At 41.6% G+C, this 20,075-nt stretch overlaps 1 non-coding gene across 1 annotated transcript; it reads left to right on the top strand.

The window, feature by feature from the left end:
* Window positions 1-19,785: 19,785 nt before the first annotated feature.
* On the top strand, window positions 19,786-19,892 carry LOC141654338 (small nucleolar RNA R71). The gene has a single exon (XR_012547898.1). It is a non-coding gene; the product is annotated as a small nucleolar RNA R71 (small nucleolar RNA).
* Window positions 19,893-20,075: the final 183 nt, after the last annotated feature.

Here is a 20,075-nt window from a genome sequence, read left to right as displayed (position 1 = left end):
GTGATACAATAATGAAAATTACAATAATTACATCGGATTAATTGATTTATGTCGAAAATACATTCAAAACGGATGGTTTGAGAAAGAATAAACAAATAAATTAACGAACAGGAATCAGGCGATAATACGAATAGTAGTTAATTACATACGTAAACTAATTAAACTAGGTCAAGGCAGAACGGAAGTTCAGGGACAGAAGTCAACCTGGAACAGGCGCAACAGAGCTGCGTCCCTTGGAAGAGGCGCAGCAGTTGCTGCGTCTGTTTCAAGGCTGAGTTCTGGCTGTGAAGCCGGAACTGCAAATCGTTAATATTCGTGGGTGAATTTAATGATTGATGATGATATTCGACTCAGATGAAAGTGATTAGCAGATTATTTGTAACACCCCGGCCCAAACCGGGTCGGGAGCGGTTACTTATGATAGCTCACCAGGCTGTGTACATGGCCCACAGATCAACACGGGTCCTTTATAGCGCATTTTGTCCTCACTCATGCGCATCCCGGGAACCTTCCCAGGAGGTCACCCATCTTAAGACTACTCCCAGCCAAGTACGCTTAACTTTGGAGTTCTTTCGCATGGATGACCATAAAAGAAAGTGCACTTTGTTGATATGAGTAGTACTTTCAATCCCTTTAAGCACTAGTCATTTAAGCCTATCACTGGACCTCTTCAATTACCGTGGGGTGTTACATTATTTACACATGATTAATGGTCATAAAAGCGATAAAACATGGATGAAACGGAATATAACTAATTGTTACAAGATTAATAAAGTTAATTAACAAATATAAGAACTAAACAAATTAATTAGGTTAAATATAATGGATTAATGATGGACTAATGATAATAAACAGGTAAGAATATATCAAAGGTCGAATTCCAGAAACTCAATATGAATGAATTTAATTTCTACAACCCGGTTTGACTTTAATGACGAAAAACCCGCAAATATTGGTTATTTGGGATCTAAGTCGGGATTTTAAGAGATGAATTAAACAATAATGAATTACTTACATATTAAAATTATTATACTTAAAATTATTGTGTTAAAAGAAACAATGAAAAATTGATAACGAAACAAAACAATCAAATTATCAAAAGACGAAGGAAGAAGAAAGGAAGCAGGAACTGCGACAGCCTCACGAAGAGGCGCAGCAGGTGCTGCGTCCCTTCGAAGAGGCGCAACAGTTGCTGCGTCCTTTCTCGACGTCTATCTCCTGATAATCCGTAAAAAGGGTTTTAAACGTGATTTTACAAATCGGTTTTAGAAGTACTTTCGACATAAATCTTACATTAATGATACAAAAAGTAAATAACAATAAATAAAGAAGGATTTACACCCTCCGACTTACATGTTTGACGAAACGAGATGAACTAAGTTTATGTTTTAGTGATGCTCGACTCGAATGTAACGAAAGTGCCCTCGTAAGAGGAAAACGATTAAGATTGATTAAGTTGATTATGGTGGAGTTGGTCAAATTGGTCGGTCATGCAAACGAGGCTGGTACTCAGAAGGATCCGAGCTTACGTGGTCTAATGTTCAAGCACGTAGACGCCAAAAAGTAAGAACGTGGTCTAGAATGCAAAGGGAGAAGAGAAGGGCGGACACTTGCATGAGAAATATGAGGAGCGAAGGCTCCTATTTATACTAATCACACGGAGGAATTAGGGTTTTCGGAGAGACTTTGGAAGTGAATCTCGAAAAGATATGAAAAAGATACGAAAAATACGCAGAAAAGGACTTGGGAAGAGGCGCAGCAGTCACTGCGTCCCTTGGAAGAGGCGCAACACCCGCTGCGTCCTGCATTCCCGTGGGTTTTCCTCCCGCGAAGAAAGATTTCCGTGCTTAATTTATGGAATAACGGATTAATCTTATTTTCCTTAATATTTTGTATGAATATTACGGGAAATCCTTTATTAAAGATTAAAAGATTGTGAAATATGGAATAGAAATATCTGGAACATTCCAGAACATTCTAACTCGGGATTTTAGCGGTTATCAGAAAATGAAGACGGTTTTAGGCCCGGACTCCAAATGTACTCTAATTACTGTCAAAACGACCGTATCGGCGCGTAGATGACAATTAAGAGGTAGACATCAGTGTTTGAGAAATCACTTGACGATAAACTTAAGAACTGTCACAAATCGTTCCGTGTACCAAACATGCGGCCCAATCATCACCGGGTGGTTTGCGGGAGGTGCAGAAATGAGGTATCTACAGAGCCCCCACATTGACTGAGGCTTGGACAAGGCGAAAGTCAAAGTATAGCCATCAGGTCAATCGAAGATTACAACCTTACGACTATGGAGACGCGAGGCGGTTCAAGGGGTCTGAACCAAGGACCTGTCGTCGGGAACATTTTAGAGTCTGTCGACTATCGGGGAGGGTTGTTTAAAGTCCATTAGACTACGTAAGGAGGCTCGCCAGCCATAAGAAGAGACCATACCTGAGACTTCTTCGAGGCGCTTCCGGAGGTGCATAGGAGCTAAGGGTAAGCGTAAGAGCTAAGGTTAAGCGTAGGAGCTAAGGGTAAGCGTAAGAGTTAAAGGTAAGACCTAAAAGATAAGTAAGGATTGTGCTAGGGTGTGGGACCCTAAAGGAAAGCATCAATAGGAAGGAGGCCCCAATATAATTTCAAACTAAGGGGTAACTAAGGCTCGAGTGTAAGAACTATGCAGGTCTGGGAACTTCTGGAGAACGACACCTTTATCGCACTCCGTGGGGAAACAAGAAATATCGTGAGTAGCAGGACACAGGCGGGAACTGGTGGGAGAAATCTGCTTGGGTCGTCTTCAAAAAAACTTCGGAGGAACTTGAGAAGGACGATTGTATGTCGTGAACTCTCGTTGGGGATACCTTATTAGGAACTTATCTCCATGTCTCGAGAGGGATTGTCTATCCGCTTACTCTCGCTGGGGGAATATAATGAAGGCGTGTCGAAACACCTGTCAAAGAATACCTGCTCGTTGTGACAAGCAAAGTCTTGGAAGCAGTATAGTAAATAATATATGATAGTCTCCAGTTGGCTTAGAAATGCGGGTCTAAACGAAGGATAATCCTCAAACGGACCAGAAAGATAAAATGGCATCGGGGAAGAGGCGCACCAAAGATGGGCCCACAAATAACGAACTCATAACGAATTTTTGAAAATTCGTATGGAGGGAAGCTGAGGAAGAGGCGCAAAGAAGAGCGCATCTCTTGGAAGAGGTGCAAAGACACCACGCGCGTCTATTCCTGAGGGTGTCTTTCCTGCGTAAAAACGCGATGAAACAGGGGTTTCATTTCATTTGTTTCGAAACATAAATCATCAATTTCTCTCTCAAATTTCAACCATTTCCGCCAAAATTTGATCCAAAAGCTTGCATCTGCCATGACTAATCGAGGTATGTATATCATTCTTGCATTAATCTTCTATAATGGACGAATTGGATCGACAAAATTTAGGGTTTTCAACCCTAAAATGTCGAAAATTTGGGGCTTTTCCCCCAAATGATCTTGCCTTGTAAAATTGACCTTGTAAATGGCTAATTGGTAGTATAAGGATCATAACCATGTATTTGTTTCGAATTTTCGTTGAGTTTTGGGCATTTGAGTGAAATTGAGACGGTTTCACAGCTAGACCGTAAATTGCCTCGAAAATGGCCTTAGGATTGCTTATTTGCGATGAAACTTAATATTTGGAATCCTTGGATGATGGGTAAACTTCGTACCATCTCGGAATTTTGGTTTGTGACGGCTTTTTCAGGACACTTTTCTAGGGCATAATCGCCGTTATAACGAAATGCTGCAGAAATTTCGACTCGAACCCATAACTAGGCTTCAACTTAAGCTTGACTTAACCCAAATTACCACATGAGTGATCGGGTTTGTGGGAATACGACCAAATATGGCGAGAAAAGAGCGACTTCGGGGCTTCTAAAACTCGAAAATCCCTTACTCAAGGTTCGTCGTCACTTGACGCGGCCTAAAATTACTTTAACGTTGCAGGTGATGAGGCTTCTACTTCTGGGAGATCTCCCATGGATATAGACATAGCCGTTGACGCTTCTCGTGCTCTCGAGGAGGCTTTCACTGCTGTTAGGGCAGCTGCTGAGGTTGCTGAGGACGAGGTCCTCGAGGAGGAGGAGGAGGAGGAGGCCCCGAGACGGGCCAACGTTGGGCAAGGTGGTCGTCAGCTGAGGGGAGCACCCGCGTGGTCTGAGACCTGGGACAGCAGACACTTGCTTTGGGCTGCGGAGGGTCACCTGTCCTATAGGACGGTGAAGAGCTTGGTAATCTTGAATTCATTACTCATCACTCACCTTCTTTCATTTTATTTGCTCATATCTTTTCCAATTTCATTTAAACTAAAGATAGCTTTTGTTTCAAATCACAATAGGAGGCCGGGAACATCAGATCGTTCTCGGGCTACACGACGGCGATGGAGTGCTACGAGAGGCTGTCGGCGGAGGAGCGAGCCATGATCAAGCGGGGGGAATTCGGCGCCCTGGTGCAGGCTTGGAGGGATATCGCGAAGAGGAAGCTGCGGGCTAACCTTAGCCTGGTCCGCGCTTTCTTGGACCGATTCTGGGACACGACTTCCACTTTTCACATGCCTTTTGGTGAGGTGGGAGTCACGTTGGAGGATTACGGCATGATCTCTGGGCTGCCGTGTGTGGGAGAGGCGCGGTGGAGTGGCGGAGACGCCATGAGGGTGGACTCGGCTGAGGCTAGGAGGTTGATCGGCTGGAACTTGGCGCCGAAGGCCGCTGCGGTACCTGGTTTGGTGCCTAGTTCTTACGTCCGAGACTATTTTGCGGGGAAGACCCCGCGCAGTGGTGATTGACGGGAGAGAGACGGCTCCTCCTCCTCTGTCAATGGTGACGAGGGCCTGCTTGTGGCTTTGGTGGTTTCTGTCTTCGATCTACCTCGGAGACAAGGGAGAGAGGTTGTCGACGAAGCTCCTTCCCTTTCTTTCGACCCGAGCTCCCTAGGGCGTTGGGGCCCGGGTCACTCGGTTTTGCGGTCCTCATCCGCTTCATGAGGGCCATGGTTCGTCCGTAGTTGATGGAGAAGGGGACTTTTCCTGGTGCTGTCGGCCTAGACTACTGTTGGAGGTATGAACCTTCATTTAGACTAAAATCACTTCCTTTCCTTATCGAATTACGAAAGATCATTATTGACCATCTTGCTTCACAGGCGTGGGTGTAATCCTATTTTCCGAGCCTCTCGCCCAAGAGGACGGAGCCGCTGGAGACGGCATATCCCGTTGTGAGGGATTGGGTGATGTGTTGCACGAGGAGCAAGCGTTCCTCTCACGGTGTCTACTGACGGGACGTGAACGCTCTTCAGTTGGACAGCGTGAGCATCTCACTTATATTCGTTTTGCTTCTTTATTACTTTTTAACCGATCATAAGAATGATTTCTTGCTTGTCTTTTCCCAGTGGGTGCCCAGGCCTTGGGCGGAGTACGCTGGCGCTCCTCCTTTTGTGGCTGAGGTCCTTCGACCTAGGAGCTCGAGCCGGTTGCTACTGAGGACGTCAATGGGTCCTGTGTGGTATCTGGGCGAGCGTTTGGCTCGTCAGTGCTTTCGGGATGTCTTGACGGTTCCCATCGATCCTCCTAGGACGATGTTCGAAACCTTCGAGGCTGAGAGGGAGACTGACTTGGCTGGCGTTGGTGGTGACGCCCTTCTGCTTCCTGGTGAGGACTACTCGGCGTTCCTCTACGGGAGGTCGGCGTACTGGCCGGTAGTGGTGAGCATTTACTCTCCTTATGACCATTTCGAAAGTATGATGAATGATCATCGATTTAATGGCACTCCTTTGTCTTTGCAGGAGGTTGAGGCGGCGGGCATTGAGCCCCCAGAATACCCCGAGACCCTTGAGTACACTGACGCGACCGGGAGGACGACGATCTCCGAGCTGCGTGATTTTGACGTGGCTGTGACGGATGCTGGCTTGGACGATTGGCAGCATCTGATTCGGAGGGTGAGCCTCTAATTTGTATGATTTTTGTGTAAGAACACATTTGATTGAACCTATCCAATTATTGAGAACTTCTTGTTTGAAAATGCAGGTTGCGCCGTCTCGGTTTGTGGCATTATGGAGGGTAGCTAACCGGCTGCGAGCTACTGCCGTCAGGGCACTTTTCGGCGGTCGAGGTCGTCAGGTATGAACCTTTCGTCTACTTCATTTTTTTTCTTATGATTGCTTGAAATGATTGACATGAGCCAATTTTGTTGTTTGCAGAGGGAGCGTGAGCGTGAGCTGGAGCGAGAGCTGGCCTAGTCTCGGGAGGAGATAGCTCGTTTGCTGAGGGAGCTCGAGGTTCGCGACGCCGAGGTTGCTGCTCTCGAGGCGAGAGTTGCGGAGTTAGGCGGTGACCGGCAGTAGTTTTGTTGTTGTTTGTTTGTTGTTGGTTGTATCTTGCACATTTGTACATTTTAGGACTTACATTTTGGTCATTTTGGATTTTGCTTGGGGCTCGAGCCCCCAGTTTGTTGTATATGTCCCTCTTTTGGTTGTATATACGATGGCCTGAGTGCCTTTCTTTCTTTGGGTTGCGTTGTTTGTACTGCGGAGTTAGCTTTGAACAGGCTTGGTAGATGACGGTTTATGCCGTCATGCTGCCGAAATTTACATAGAAATTCACGTAAAATATACATTTGTATATATGGCCTAAATTAGCGCATAACGAATGACTCAAAAGTGCAAAAAATGCAAAAAAATGCCAAAAATGCAAAAAATTTGCCGAAAATGACCGGACGGTAGGGAGGGTTACTCCCAAAAAAATGAAAAAAAATAGAAACCTATAAGTTAGAAATGTAATGTAGGACGGGAGTGGAATGATTCCCCAAAAAATAAATAAATAAAAGAAATATATAAGTTTGAAATAAATTGCATTAAATTGGAGAAATGATTAAAAGAAAGAGAAAAAATAGAAAGAAATATATAAGTGTGCTAAAATGACGAAAATGCTGATATTGCCTCGAAATGCGCCCGCGGAATTTGGAAACACGAACTATGGTAATTTTGACGTATTTACCAAAATAATAACCCGTATGAATAGGAAATTATTCTCTAAGGAATTTAGGAAAGAACCAATGCGGAAAATCACAGAGACATTGCCGAGGAAGAGGCGCAGCAGGAGTTGCATCCCTTTGAAGAGGCGCAGCAGGTGCTGCGCCTGTTCCCCGGTGTATCCGTCCTGGCGGATTTTAGGAAACATATTTTAGTATAAATAGAAACGTCGATAGAGGTTTTATTCACACAATTCTTCCGTCTCTTCCTTCGTCCTATTACATAAAATTCTCAAAATAATCATTCATCATGAATACTTTAGAGATTCGTCTAAAAGAGTGGACCAACGAGTTTTCCAACGTGAAGAAACACGACATGGGTGCTTATAATCTTGGATCATTGTTGAGTTTGAAGCTTATCAAGGTGATCAAACCATTCCTAGATGCTTGTCTTGATTATTGGGACCCGAATTATCACGTTTTTGCTTTCCTCGGAGGAGACATTTGCCCATTTCCTGAAGAAATTGCTACGATCGGTGGGTGGGACCCAGAATACTTGCCTGCTATTCCTTCTACTTCACAAGGGTATAAAAACAAGTTTAGAGACTTGCTTGGGTTGACCTTATTTGGGAAGTCCCATTATTTTGCAGGTGAAAGAGCACTTTTCTTTTTTTCTCTTCTTTTTCGTTTCTTTTTTTTCTTTTTTTTTCGTTTTTTTCTTTGTTCTTTTTTTTCTAATACCCGCTTTTGGTAGGTCTGGCTTATGGAGCGTCTTCGATTAATCGAGCCCCCAGTTCATGTTCCATCTTATCATGCTCGCTCGATTACAATGAGGACCAGGCTTTACATGGTGGACTTCACTCGAGTGTGCAATTATTGGGAAAACAAATTGAAGAGTGATGATGGCCCCTTGATTAGATGGATTGTACCATGGTGGCATCTCAAATCATCATCGGAGTATCCCGCTTGATCCTACCCGATCTGTGCGCATTCCCGGCTTGGAATTCATGGTATGCATCTTCCGAGAGGGCCGATGAGGCGGGTTGGATCAAAGGACAATCCCGGCTTGACACTGTCCCCCAGACTGCCGTGGCGCTTACTACTGAGAATCGAAGGGAGTGGGCCATTAAATGGGCTCAAAGAAACGTATGGTTCATGAACTCTTCTGTTAGTGCCTTATGGGTGTCGGACTCCTATCTGCGGTGGAGGAAAGCTACTACTCCAGAGGAGCGTGAGAGATTGAGGAAGCGCAAGCCCGTTGACTACAAGGCGCGCGAGGTGGAAAAGGAGAAAGAGAAGCATCTGACTGAGGGAGAGGAAGAAGCCGGGTTTCGAGTTGTTCATCCTTCGAAGAAACCGAAGACCTCTCCTGCCGTGGACAAAGTGATTGACAAGAATGGGAAGGCTAGACCGCGAGAAAGACCGTTGGTGATTAGGTCCGAGGTGGCGCAAGAGCGTCCGGCTCGAGGTCGTGACAAGATATATGACAAAAATGACAAGGGCAAAGGGAAAATGGAGGAACAGCCTATGTCTTTTATTATTATTTATTATTATTATTATTGTAATGGTCGTGATCCCTCGTGGGGTTTAGTTTTCAGTACTTGTCGTTAGGAGCACCTAGACCAAAACACAATTTATAACTTCACCAACAACTCTACAATTAGTAAAGAGGCAAGTAAAGGCCGGATCCCAAGGGACGGGAATTGAGATGAGATTTCTATTGCAACTAGTGGTGTCTAAGGGTGTCACAATTGGGGTTTGAAGTAGAAGATCACTAAACTAAATAGCAATGAAAGCAAACAAGCAAGATGAATTAAAAGGGATGTAAACAATTGATAAAAAGCACTAGGGTGTCATGGGGTCATAAGGGATTCATGGGAATTGATCATACAAACATATTCTCAAATTATAAGCAAGCAATTATTGTTGTGATGGATCGAGTTGGTTTATATCTTACAATCCTAGGAAAATTAGGGTCCCGGAGCCGAATCGATTAGATTGTACAACACCTACAAGTCGACTTAATCTTCCCTACTCAACTACATGCATGGTCTAATGAGACTCGAGTTGGTTTATGTCTTACAAGTCTCATTGAAAATATAGGTGATGGGTAAAAAATGCAAGGATTCATAGGCTCGCATTTCATCAAACATAACATGTGCATGAGTTGAGATCACAACAAGCAAGCAAATAAACTATGAAAACATATTAGATTAAGCATGAATCATCCCCCATGTTGGTTTCCCCTAATTACCCATTAACCCTAGCTAAGGAAACTACTCACTCATTATCATGTTGAGCATGCTAGCAAGGTTGTCAATCATACCAACAAAGTAAAACATGATGAATAAATGAAGATAATTAACAATAATTAAAAAGGGAATAAGAGAATTATACCTACTAATGATTCCAATAATAAAGCAAAGAATAAAAGAAGTACTTGATGCTTGATTGAGAGGTTGTCAATCTCCCAATAATAACCCAAATAATCTTCAATTACCCAAAATAAAGGATGAACAAAAGAGAGATTAAGGAAATAAAACTTGTATTAAAACTTGATTAATTGTTGATTACAAAACTAAAGAGAGATTTGATTGATATTAACTACACTAAAGATTGCTAAGAAGAACATGCTCTTCTAATTAGACTAATGGGGTATTTATAGTGGGGATTAGTTGCATAAATTAGGGTTTACTAAGGGCTTAAATGACGATTAAGTCCTTGAGGAATCACCGGTCTCTAGGGAGACTCCGGTCTCTTTTTCGCCGGTCTTAGAAAAAGATGTGCATCCTTCCTTGAAGCTTGTAGAAGACGAAAGTACTGTCTGGGAATCCGGGCATTTTTGGCACGGGACGGGCGGATTTGGGAGCTTCTGGACGGGCGTCCAGAGGGGGAAGACGGGCGTCTTGTGGAGGTTTTGCCTGAGCGTCCAGCTGAGGAAGACGCTCGGATTGTGGGTGAGGGACGGGCGTCTTCAGGGCAATCCGCACGGATTGTCAAACAGTTTCATTCCTTCTTCTTTTCTTCCTTTTTCTTCATAAAATCCTTGGGGATTTCCTCGGGGATGCAAGGATCTTTTCTCATCATTTCCCATCTACTATAGTATGTACAAAGGCCTTCTAATCTTGCCTCTCCTTGATGCTTGGTCATTGAATTCAATCAATTTAGCCTCATTTTGCCATGAAAATGCAAGGTTTGCACTCCTTTCCTACTAAGGACACAAAACCTCAAAGAATATGCAAAACAAAGAACCAAAGACAATAAATGACCCAAATATGCACTAAAAAGCATGGGAACAAGGCTAATTCGGGGACTAAATATGCTCTAATTATGGTCACATCAAATATCCCCAAACCGAACCTTTGCTCGTCCCGAGTAAAGAGGTGACAAAGACTAGGACCATTATTTAAACTAACCTAATAACATAGCCGATATGAGACAATTAGCGGGTCTCACTCCGCCCCTTCAAATCACAACAAGACAACCATGAGGTAGGATGCCTTCTTGCAAGGCAAGGTGGGGCTTGCCAAAATGGCGACACATCCAATCATTAAGCACACAAAATCAAGTAATGGATGCATCTACAAAAGAATAGCCACTTTCCTCATGTAAGTGGCGGAAATTATCTACAAGGGAAGCAATTCAATGGTACACACTCCTTCATAGATGCAATTTCTTCAAACTACTAAGCCTAGAAGGATACCAATAAATCACCTCCAAGTTGTGTCAAGCTAGGGTACCTTTGTCCTCAATCGTTAAATGCTTTTGTCATGAATAGACTCCCTATAGTGTTAGAAACACTGGAGGATCGCGGAATTCCCCCTCTTGCCTAGACAAGAAGAAGGGTCGTCCCCTCTCTACCATGCACAAAAATGGATACGATGGATAAAGGGATCAATAGATATTTGAGTTTCACTTTGGGAGTTTGCTTTGTTTTTGTTTTTCCCCCCAATTTCTTGTGGCATATAACATTTGAGAACACTTTCTTTTGCCATTTCTTTTGATTTTTGGCATTTCAACACTTGACAACTTTCAACTTTTCTTTGCATTTCTTTTTGAACATTTTCAAAGTCACCCCATATGTAGTGAGGGTGGCTTATATTTGAAGTTTAGGAGTTCTATTTTTGCTCCTCTTTTCATTTGATGCATTTTTGCAAACTTTCTTTCACTTTTTCATTTCATTGAACTCAAATTGATTTCTTTTTGTGCCCATTCCCTTTGATGACAAAAATGTGGTAGAACATGGATGAATGATGGATGCATGGTTTCAAGGGTCACCTTGGAATAAACGGTAGCCAAGGAGTTATCACACCACAAGGTACTCTTGACTAGGCCTTAGTCCATGGGTCAAAGGATACATGCCATGATGCAACTAACATATAAACATCCTAATGCAAATGATTCTACCAACTAATATAACATATAACCTAAATGCAAGTCCTAGGTTCACATTGTTTATACCGCATCAATCAAAATAAAGCCACATAGTCATTAACATAAAGAGGAAAAAGGAGATTGGAAAGATCATACCATGCGGTCTTCATGATCCTCATGTCTCGGATGTGGCATAGTCAATCAATGTGAACAAGGATAGAACAAACACAATATATACAATAATATATACAAGACTACACTACAAAGGAAATGAACTTGTTTTTGGTTTTTCAATTTTTCAAAATTTTATGGTTTTTCGAAATTTTTGATTTTTTTTGAATTTTTGAATAAAAGTTAAGTTAGAATTCCCCATCCCCACACTAATATGGGCATTGTCCTCAATGGCCAAAATGATGGGAAATTATGCAAACATGATGCATGAATTCTACACTAAATGCAAGCTATACTATATTACACTACATGATGCATGGGTTTTTGTTTATGACGGAGAGCGTAATTTAGATTACCTCCCGTTGCGTATACATGTACTTCCCCAAACCGAGATAGACATTATTTCTAATGTCCTAAAGTTGGGTGTAGTTCATGCACACAAGATGCAATGCATGAAACTAAATTTGTCATTTTGGATTTTCAAAAGTGGGAACAATAAAATAAGAACACCTCAATGGGGCCGAGGTGTTAGTCCTCATGTTGCTAGGACTCTCCAACCATGATCAAGCTAAAATAAATAAAACAAAGAAAGAAGTAGACAAACCTCAAGAGGGTAGGAGCCTCCAAAGCTTGCTAGTCTTTCACCATATCATCATTGTCATCATCTTCCTCAATAGAAGTGGACTCATCACCACTTCCCTCTTCACTTCCTTGCTCACTTCCTTCATCATTTCCTTCATCACTTCCTTGCTCTTCTTCTTCTTCTTCTTCTTCTTCTTCTTCATTTACCTCTTCCTCAATGCCCTCATCAACAACCTCATCACCGACAACCTCATCGTCACCCGGTCTCTCACCCCTAGATGCACTTGGAAAGAAGACTTCCGTATCCGCCCAACTAGGCAAAGGACATGAAGGATCAAGTAGTCCTTGCCTAGATAAATGAAGGAGGGGTGGATATTGGGCTAAGTATGCATCTTCCCGATCCTTATAAGCTTGTTTGTGCATCTCTTGCATAAGTAGAGTCATGTAGTCATTGCCCACTTCAACACCTTCGGGCTTGAACTCTTGATACTTGAATGGATAGGGTGGTGTGACAATGGAGGAGGAGGGCATTTCAATTTCACCCCTTTGTTGACGGATGATGTATTCGGCTTCTTTTGAGAGGGGAAGAAGGTAGTTGGTCCGATGGACACTCAAACGGCATATCTTGGAAGGCAAAGTAAAAGATCTAGCATCATTGGTGAGCCACCCATATTTGGTGTCAAGAGGATTATGGGTAACCCACTTGTACTTGTTAATCATGGCATCCATGTCAATAAGATGACCCCCTTTTTTCGCCACATACTTGCTATCCTTGTTGAAATTTGGATCAAAGTACTTAGCCAAAAGAGTGACTAGACCTCCATTTACGATAAAAGCGGTGTCTTGCTTTCCACAATCAACATTTAGCCATCTTTCCACCAAAAGCCTTAGAGAATTGTAAGGCTTGGTGAATTCCCTTCCAATATTTAAGGCCGACTCAAGTAGAACACAATCGAGCTTGGTAAAGTGGTTAGTGTTGTTTCTTGCAATGATAGTATTCCCGATGACCTTGTGCCACACTCTAATGCCTGGATGGTGGACTAATAGAGCGCGACTAGCATGAAAGTTCTAAAATTTCCTCCCGGAAATCGCCTCCCAAAGAGGAGCGGGGTCATATTTTTTGGGCTTCTTGTAATAACTAGGTGAATCACTAAGACCTAATGCTTTACCCAATTCATCAAAGGTGATGCGCCTACTCACATTGGCAAGGCGGAACTCGATGTTTTCCCTAGTCTCTACCTTAGTTACTTTCAAAGAACTCAAGAATTCCAAGGTAAGGGAGGGGTATGTCAATTCTCTTGTAGTAAACAATTTTCCCAACCCCATGGCTTCAAAGAAGGCTTTTGTTTGTTCAAGGACACCCAATTTGTTCAAGGCATCTTCACATATGAATTTGGTGGGTAGAAAGGATTTTCTAGCATACTTGGCAAATGTTTCCCTATGGGAGTTAGAAATGAAAATTACCTCCGGATAGTTTGATAATTGAGCAATTTCCGGAGTTGTTGATGTTGTTGCTTCCAAGGGAGGATTTTGTTGTTGTTGAACTTCCAAGTTTGCACTAGAAACCACCATAGCCAAAGAGGCTTTCTTTGCTTGAAGGCATTGTTGCCTTGTTGAGAGTGCCTTTGCTTTAGGTGCCTTTGTTGATCCTTTTGTTCTTGCCATTGATGAAAATACCAAGAAAAGAGTGAAAATCTTCAATTCCCAAGTATACCCGAATCGATTTTAGGATGAAAGGCTTTGCCTTTGTAATTCAAAAATCGACTCAAAGGTTGAAGATTTTGGTGCTTGGTTTGATTTTTGTTGGAAGAGGAGTGATTAATTGTTGTTAAAAGGAAGTTTGGATTTGATTTTGTTTAATTTGGTTGAGGAAATCTTGTTTTGGTGATGGAGAGGAAGAGGGTTTTAGGGTTTATGGTAGTGTTTTGAATGAATGAATGAAGAAATGAATGTGGGAGAGGGTATTTAAAATACCCGAAAATTTTGAAACTGCAGGGGAAGACGGGCGTCTTTCCTTCGGGACGCTCGGATTCTGCCTATTTTGGGTTCAGGATTTCTCGCCTAAACACGGGCGTCTTTCAGCAAAGACGCTCGGATTCTTTGATTACAGGACGAGCGGATTCTGCTGAAGACGGGCGGATTCTGATACAGCAAGCTTTCTTATTTTGCAAAGGCAAAAAGACGGGCGTCTTTCTGCAAAGACGAGCGGATTTCTGAAGACGAGCGTCTTCTCTACCAGGACGCTCGGATTCTTCGACAGTCCTAAAAATTCAATTTTTCAGTTCAACAGGACGGACGGATTAAGCTAAAGACGCTCGGATTCCCTGAAGATGAGCGGATTCTCTTGAAGACGCTCGGATTCTCCCTGGTCTACCCGGATTCAGTTCCATCCGTGCACTTGCATATCCTGTGTCATTTTTCATTCTTCAAATCCCGTGTTTCTCATTGTAGGGCCACTACTAAGGCATGAATAGCCTAGGCAATTGCTATCCCCACACTAAGCTAAAGCACTACACATCAATAAAATTATTAGTCCCTCCCTCACTTCTCTCAAAGTCTTGGTGCAAGAGGAAAGTAAAAACACAGCAATGTTTTTGGTGGCATAGATTCTTTGAAGTCTTGGTGCGAGAGGAAAGTAAAACAATTGGTTACATGCTATTGGTTTCTTACTCTTTTTGGCCCTCTTACTACCGTTCCCTTTTTTCAACACCAAAACTGTATCTCCTTCACTTGTCTCATATCTATCCGCCCCACAATCTTTACATTTGTCAAGCAAAGCATCATCTTTCCAAAATAGCATACATCCTTCAGGACATGCATCAATCTTTTCATGCGGTAACTGAAGACCTTTAACTACTTTTTTGGTAGTATAGAAACTTCGGGTCATGATATTATCACCGGGGAAATATTCCTCAAGGAACGAGGCAATGCCATCAACAGCAACAAATGGCATATTAAACTCACATTTCAAGGTAATTAGCCTAGAAGCGGCTTGTAACAATGTCATTCTGCTTCCTTCATACAAGGGTTTTTCTGAGGCTTTTAACATGTCAAGAAAGGCTTTTTCTTGTGGGTGTGGCGGTTGTTCTTCAGAAATAGTTGTATGTTCATCACTATTAAAAATAGTGGAATCCATAGCATCAACAACCATCTCTCTATATGGGTTCTCATCATTTTGTATTTGTTGGGTGTGAGCTTGTTCATGAATTGGAGAATATGCTTCTCCATGTGAAATCCAATTGTAATAATTTGGGTTAAACCCGTTTATAATGAGATGTTCTTCTACTACAATGTCAAGTCGGTATTTCGTGTTTTTGCATTTGGCACAAGGACACCTAAGGTTTTTGTCTACCAAGTCATATTCATCTTGTTGTTTAGCAAATTCAATAAACTCGCTAACACCCTTTATAAATCTACCGGTAGGACGTCTTTTCTTATTGGAATGGTCTAATCTTCCTTCATACATCCATGAACGTTCCAATCTCTTTATTTTAATCTAAAGAAGACCCCACAATAATTTAAACATTTTTAAAAAATAACAATAACATTACATACAAAATTTAAACATTATACTCCACATTATACAATAAACATATGAAAACAATATATAAATATTGTCAATAAGTAATCCATCTTCGAATGGGGTCCTTATCACTCCAACCTAAACCCGTCAATGTACGTTTCAAGTCACTAGCAAACACACTTGTAATTTATTAATGAGGAAAAATTTCGGCGGAATTCCCTTGATTCTCCAAATACACATCTATGTAGAATAAGTAATTACTCCACATATACATGTATTCGGAGAACATTAAAGGGATCGCCACCAAACTCATTCCTCATTAATAAATCACAAGTACGTGTTTACTACCTAAATGACTTGAAACGTACAAAGACAGTCCCAAAATGGGGACTATTCAAGAATTAATCCTAATGAGTAATTCTTGAACGGGTACTAAGTCAACATCAAATCAAACAACAACACAGTTAAGTACTAAATTAATTAAGTCAACCAATAGCACAATTCAACCACATAATAAAGGTTTCTATCCTAAAGTCCGTAGCATAATTTGAACTAAAATTAGTAAATGTAAAAGGTAACTGGTAAGAGGAGGTTACCTAATCAAGTAAAAGCAAAAATGAAAAGAAAACAAGAAGCAACAGCTACCGCGTACGGTGACAACCCTGAAAAGAGAAAAGAAAAACAAAAAAAACAAGGTTATTCAACCTCAATTCATCAATAACATGAATTATCAAACTAAATTTATCAAAATCAAGTCCTAAAGAAGGTTTCACTTAGCTAATAGCTAATTTCTCTTAATCCAAAAGACGGTTCCACTTAGCTAATTCCATTAATGCAAAAGACGGTTTCACTTAGCTTAATATTAATAATAATACGACGGTTTCACTTAACTTAGTAATAATAATAATAATATTATTAATTAAGACGGTTCCACTTAGCTTAATACTAATGATAATGAGACGGTATCACTTAGCTACCCAACACCATACACCACCCACGACCCACCCACCCACGGCCACCCCACTACCCACCCACCCACGGCCCACCACAGCCCACCCCCGACCAACCCCACCCACCCCCGAACCCCCCCCCCCCCGCCCCCCCGCGCCCCCCATAACCCTAAACCTAAAGACAAACCTCATAATCATTCCCTTTTAATTCAAACACAAATTAAACTAAATCTAACTACAAATTAATCTAACATACAAACTACAAATAAATCTAACAAACTAACCACAAATTAATCAAACTAACTACAAATTAATCTAACAAATTAAACTATATAAACTGAAATTAAAAAAAAAATAACCTAATTGAAGAGGGTGGATGTGGCGGTGGAAATGGCGGTGGAGATGGCGGTGGAAGGGTGGTTGTGTGGTGTTGTTCGTTGGTGTCGTCGCCGCTGTTTCAATCGCTCGTCCCTTTTTTTTTTTTGTTTCGCAAAGAGTAAAGTAGGAGAGAGGAGCGCTGGTTTGTATTAAAAATTTGGCGATCGATGTTTTTAATTTGGCGATCGAAATTGATCGCCAAATTTGGCGACTACCCTTATTTCACCAAATTAAAAACATCATCGCCAATTTGATTCCCTTTTTAAAAAAGACAGCCTGGTTTCCATTAAGACAGTTGGCGACTGAAATTCATTTTGGCGACCGAATTTCAGTCGCCAATTTGGCGACTACCCAAAAATCAGTCGCCAAATTTAAAATATCGGTCGCCAAGTTTGATTCCCTTTTTAAAAAAGACAGTCGCCATATTGGCGACTGATTTCAGTCGCCAATTTTAAAATCAGTCGCCAAATTGGCGACTAAATATATCAGTCGCCAAATTTCGGTCGCCTGTTTTAGTTTTTCTTGTAGTGAAAAATGATAATTATCTTGATCAAAGCATAAAAATATAAAAATGACAAAAATGCAATGTACGAATTAAAATGCGAGTTAGGGAGTTAGAAATATTTACAAATGGTGGTTTAGGGAGGACTCCACCAAACTCTCATCCTTAGTGAGATGTCATGGGGGCATGTCCAAGGTGTTGTTGATGTTGCTCAACACCTTGAAGAAGTAGTCAAAAGCTTGTTCATTATTATAATAAAGATCTTCAATAGATCTTTGCACTCGTTGTCCTTCATATTGGTCTTGATCGATAGCATTACCAATGTAGGGATTGAAAATCCCTTCAAACTCATCGTCCCAAAGACCACAAACTTCATCTACTTGTTCATTAAAGATCTCTTGAGTTGATAGAGACAACTCTCCCACTTTATTGTCTTGGCCAATGAGGCCATCCTCTTCATTGCTTGACCTTGGTGAGCTTTTCAAGCTCTCTTTGTTACAATTCACTTGCTCTTTGAATGGAGCATCTTCAACTTTCTTCTTCCATTGGAATTCTGACTTCTTCCTATCATCCTTCCGGCTATAATGATCAACCATAAAACATGGTTCATGCAAACGGGGAGCTCTCATGGTCTTGTCAAGATTGAAAGTAATGCTCTCATCTCCCACTTCTACAGTGAGCTCTCCATGCTTCACATCAATCACCGTACCCGCGGTGTGTAAGAAAGGTCTTCCAAGAATGATTGGAATGTTGGAGTCTTCTTCCTTGTCAACAATGACAAAGTCCACCGGGATGAAAAATTTCCCAACTCTTACGGGAACATCTTCCCATATCCCTAATGGTTTCTTCGTCGATCTATCGGCCATTTGGAGTGTGATATTAGTGCATTTAAGCTCTCCCATCCCTAACCTTTTACTCACCGAGTACGGCATAACACTCACACTAGGCCCTAGATCACATAAGGCTTTGTTGATCGTGGTGTCGCCAATGGTACACGGTATTGAGAAGCTTCCTGGATCTTTAAGTTTTGGAAGTGAACTCCCTTGAAGTATTGCACTACTCACCTTAGTGAAGGCGATAGTCTCAAGCTTCCGGATCGACTTCTTCTTGGTAAGGATGTCTTTCATGTACTTTGCATAAGCCGGCACGTGATTGATTAATTCCGTGAAAGGAATCGAGACTTCTAAATTCTTCACAATCTCCATAAATTTTCCAAGTTGGTCATCAAATTTAGGCTTGGCTTGACGACTTGGAAAAGGAAGTCTAATCACAATGGGCTCCTTCTCGTTGGCCTTGTCTTCATTTTTCTTTGAAATTTCTTCTTTTGATTGTTCTCCATCCTTGGAGTTTTGCACAATTTCTTCTTTATCACTAGCTTCCACAACTTCATCCTCAACTTGCTTCTTTGGTGCTTCATACCTTGTACCACTCCTTAAGTGAATGGCACTAACCGTTTCATGTCTTGGGGGATTACTTTGAGGTGGTAATTGCCCCTTTTGTCTTTGTGAGCTTGAAGATGCTAGTTGAGTCAATTGGGTTTCCAATATTTTGGTGTGAGCTAGGATGTTGTTGATGGTGATTTCCTTTGCTTGACTATCTTTTTGCATTTGAGTGAAAAACTCTTGTTGATTCTTTTGCATTTGGAGGACCGCTTTTTGAACATCAAAACCTTGGTCATTTTGTTGATTGTATGGAGTTTGATTTTGGTAACCTTGGTTTTGGTTGTAAAAGGGTCTTTGATTTTGGTTTCTCATGGGAGGTGGGGTGTATGTTGGTTGAGGGTTTTGAACATTTTGGCTTTTGTATGAGAGATTTGGATGGAATTTGGTGTTCTCATTGTAATAGTTGGAGTAAGGGGTACCACTCTTGTATGCTTGAAAAGCATTCACTTGTTCATTTGTTCCCCTACATTCACTTTGGTCATGTCTCAAAGCTCCACAATTCTCACATATCCCACTTGGGATTGATGAAGATGCCGTCATGGCATTAACATGATGCTTTGGTGATTTTGAGGCTTCTTCTAGTTTAGCCATAGCTTTTTCAAACTTCAAATTGATGGTATCAATGTGAGCACTAAGTTGAGCACCCAATTGAGTAACGGAGTCCACTTCATGCTTTCCTCCTCTAGTAGCCTTGCGAGGTCTACTATATTGTGAGTTATGGACCGCCATTTCCTCAATCTTGTTCCAAGTTTGATTGTCATCAACTTCGATGAACATTCCATTTGATCCCATGTTGAGAATGTTTCTTGAATCTTCAAAAAGACCGTTCCAAAATTGTTGTACCAAGAACCACTCGCGAAGTCCATGGTGAGGACATGAGCGGCAAATTCCTTTGAATCGCTCCCAAGCTTCATACAAAGATTCTTCATCTCTTTGCTTAAAGCCCGTAATTTGAGCTCTTAGCATATTAGTCTTTTCCGGTGGATAGAACTTTTTGTAGAAAGCTAGAGCCAATTTCTTCCAAGAATCAATTCCGAGAGTAGCCTTATCAAGGCCTTTCAACCATTGTTTGGCGGTGCCAATTAGAGAAAAAGGAAATAAGACCCATCGAATTTGGTCTTGAGTTACACCGGTTTGAGAAATCGCATC

This window comes from Silene latifolia, chromosome 4, assembly GCF_048544455.1.
Source record: "Silene latifolia isolate original U9 population chromosome 4, ASM4854445v1, whole genome shotgun sequence".
In the NCBI taxonomy this organism is placed as follows: Eukaryota; Viridiplantae; Streptophyta; class Magnoliopsida; order Caryophyllales; family Caryophyllaceae; genus Silene; species Silene latifolia.
Note: the sequence above shows the minus strand (reverse complement) of the source record. Positions and strands in the feature narration are given on the sequence as shown.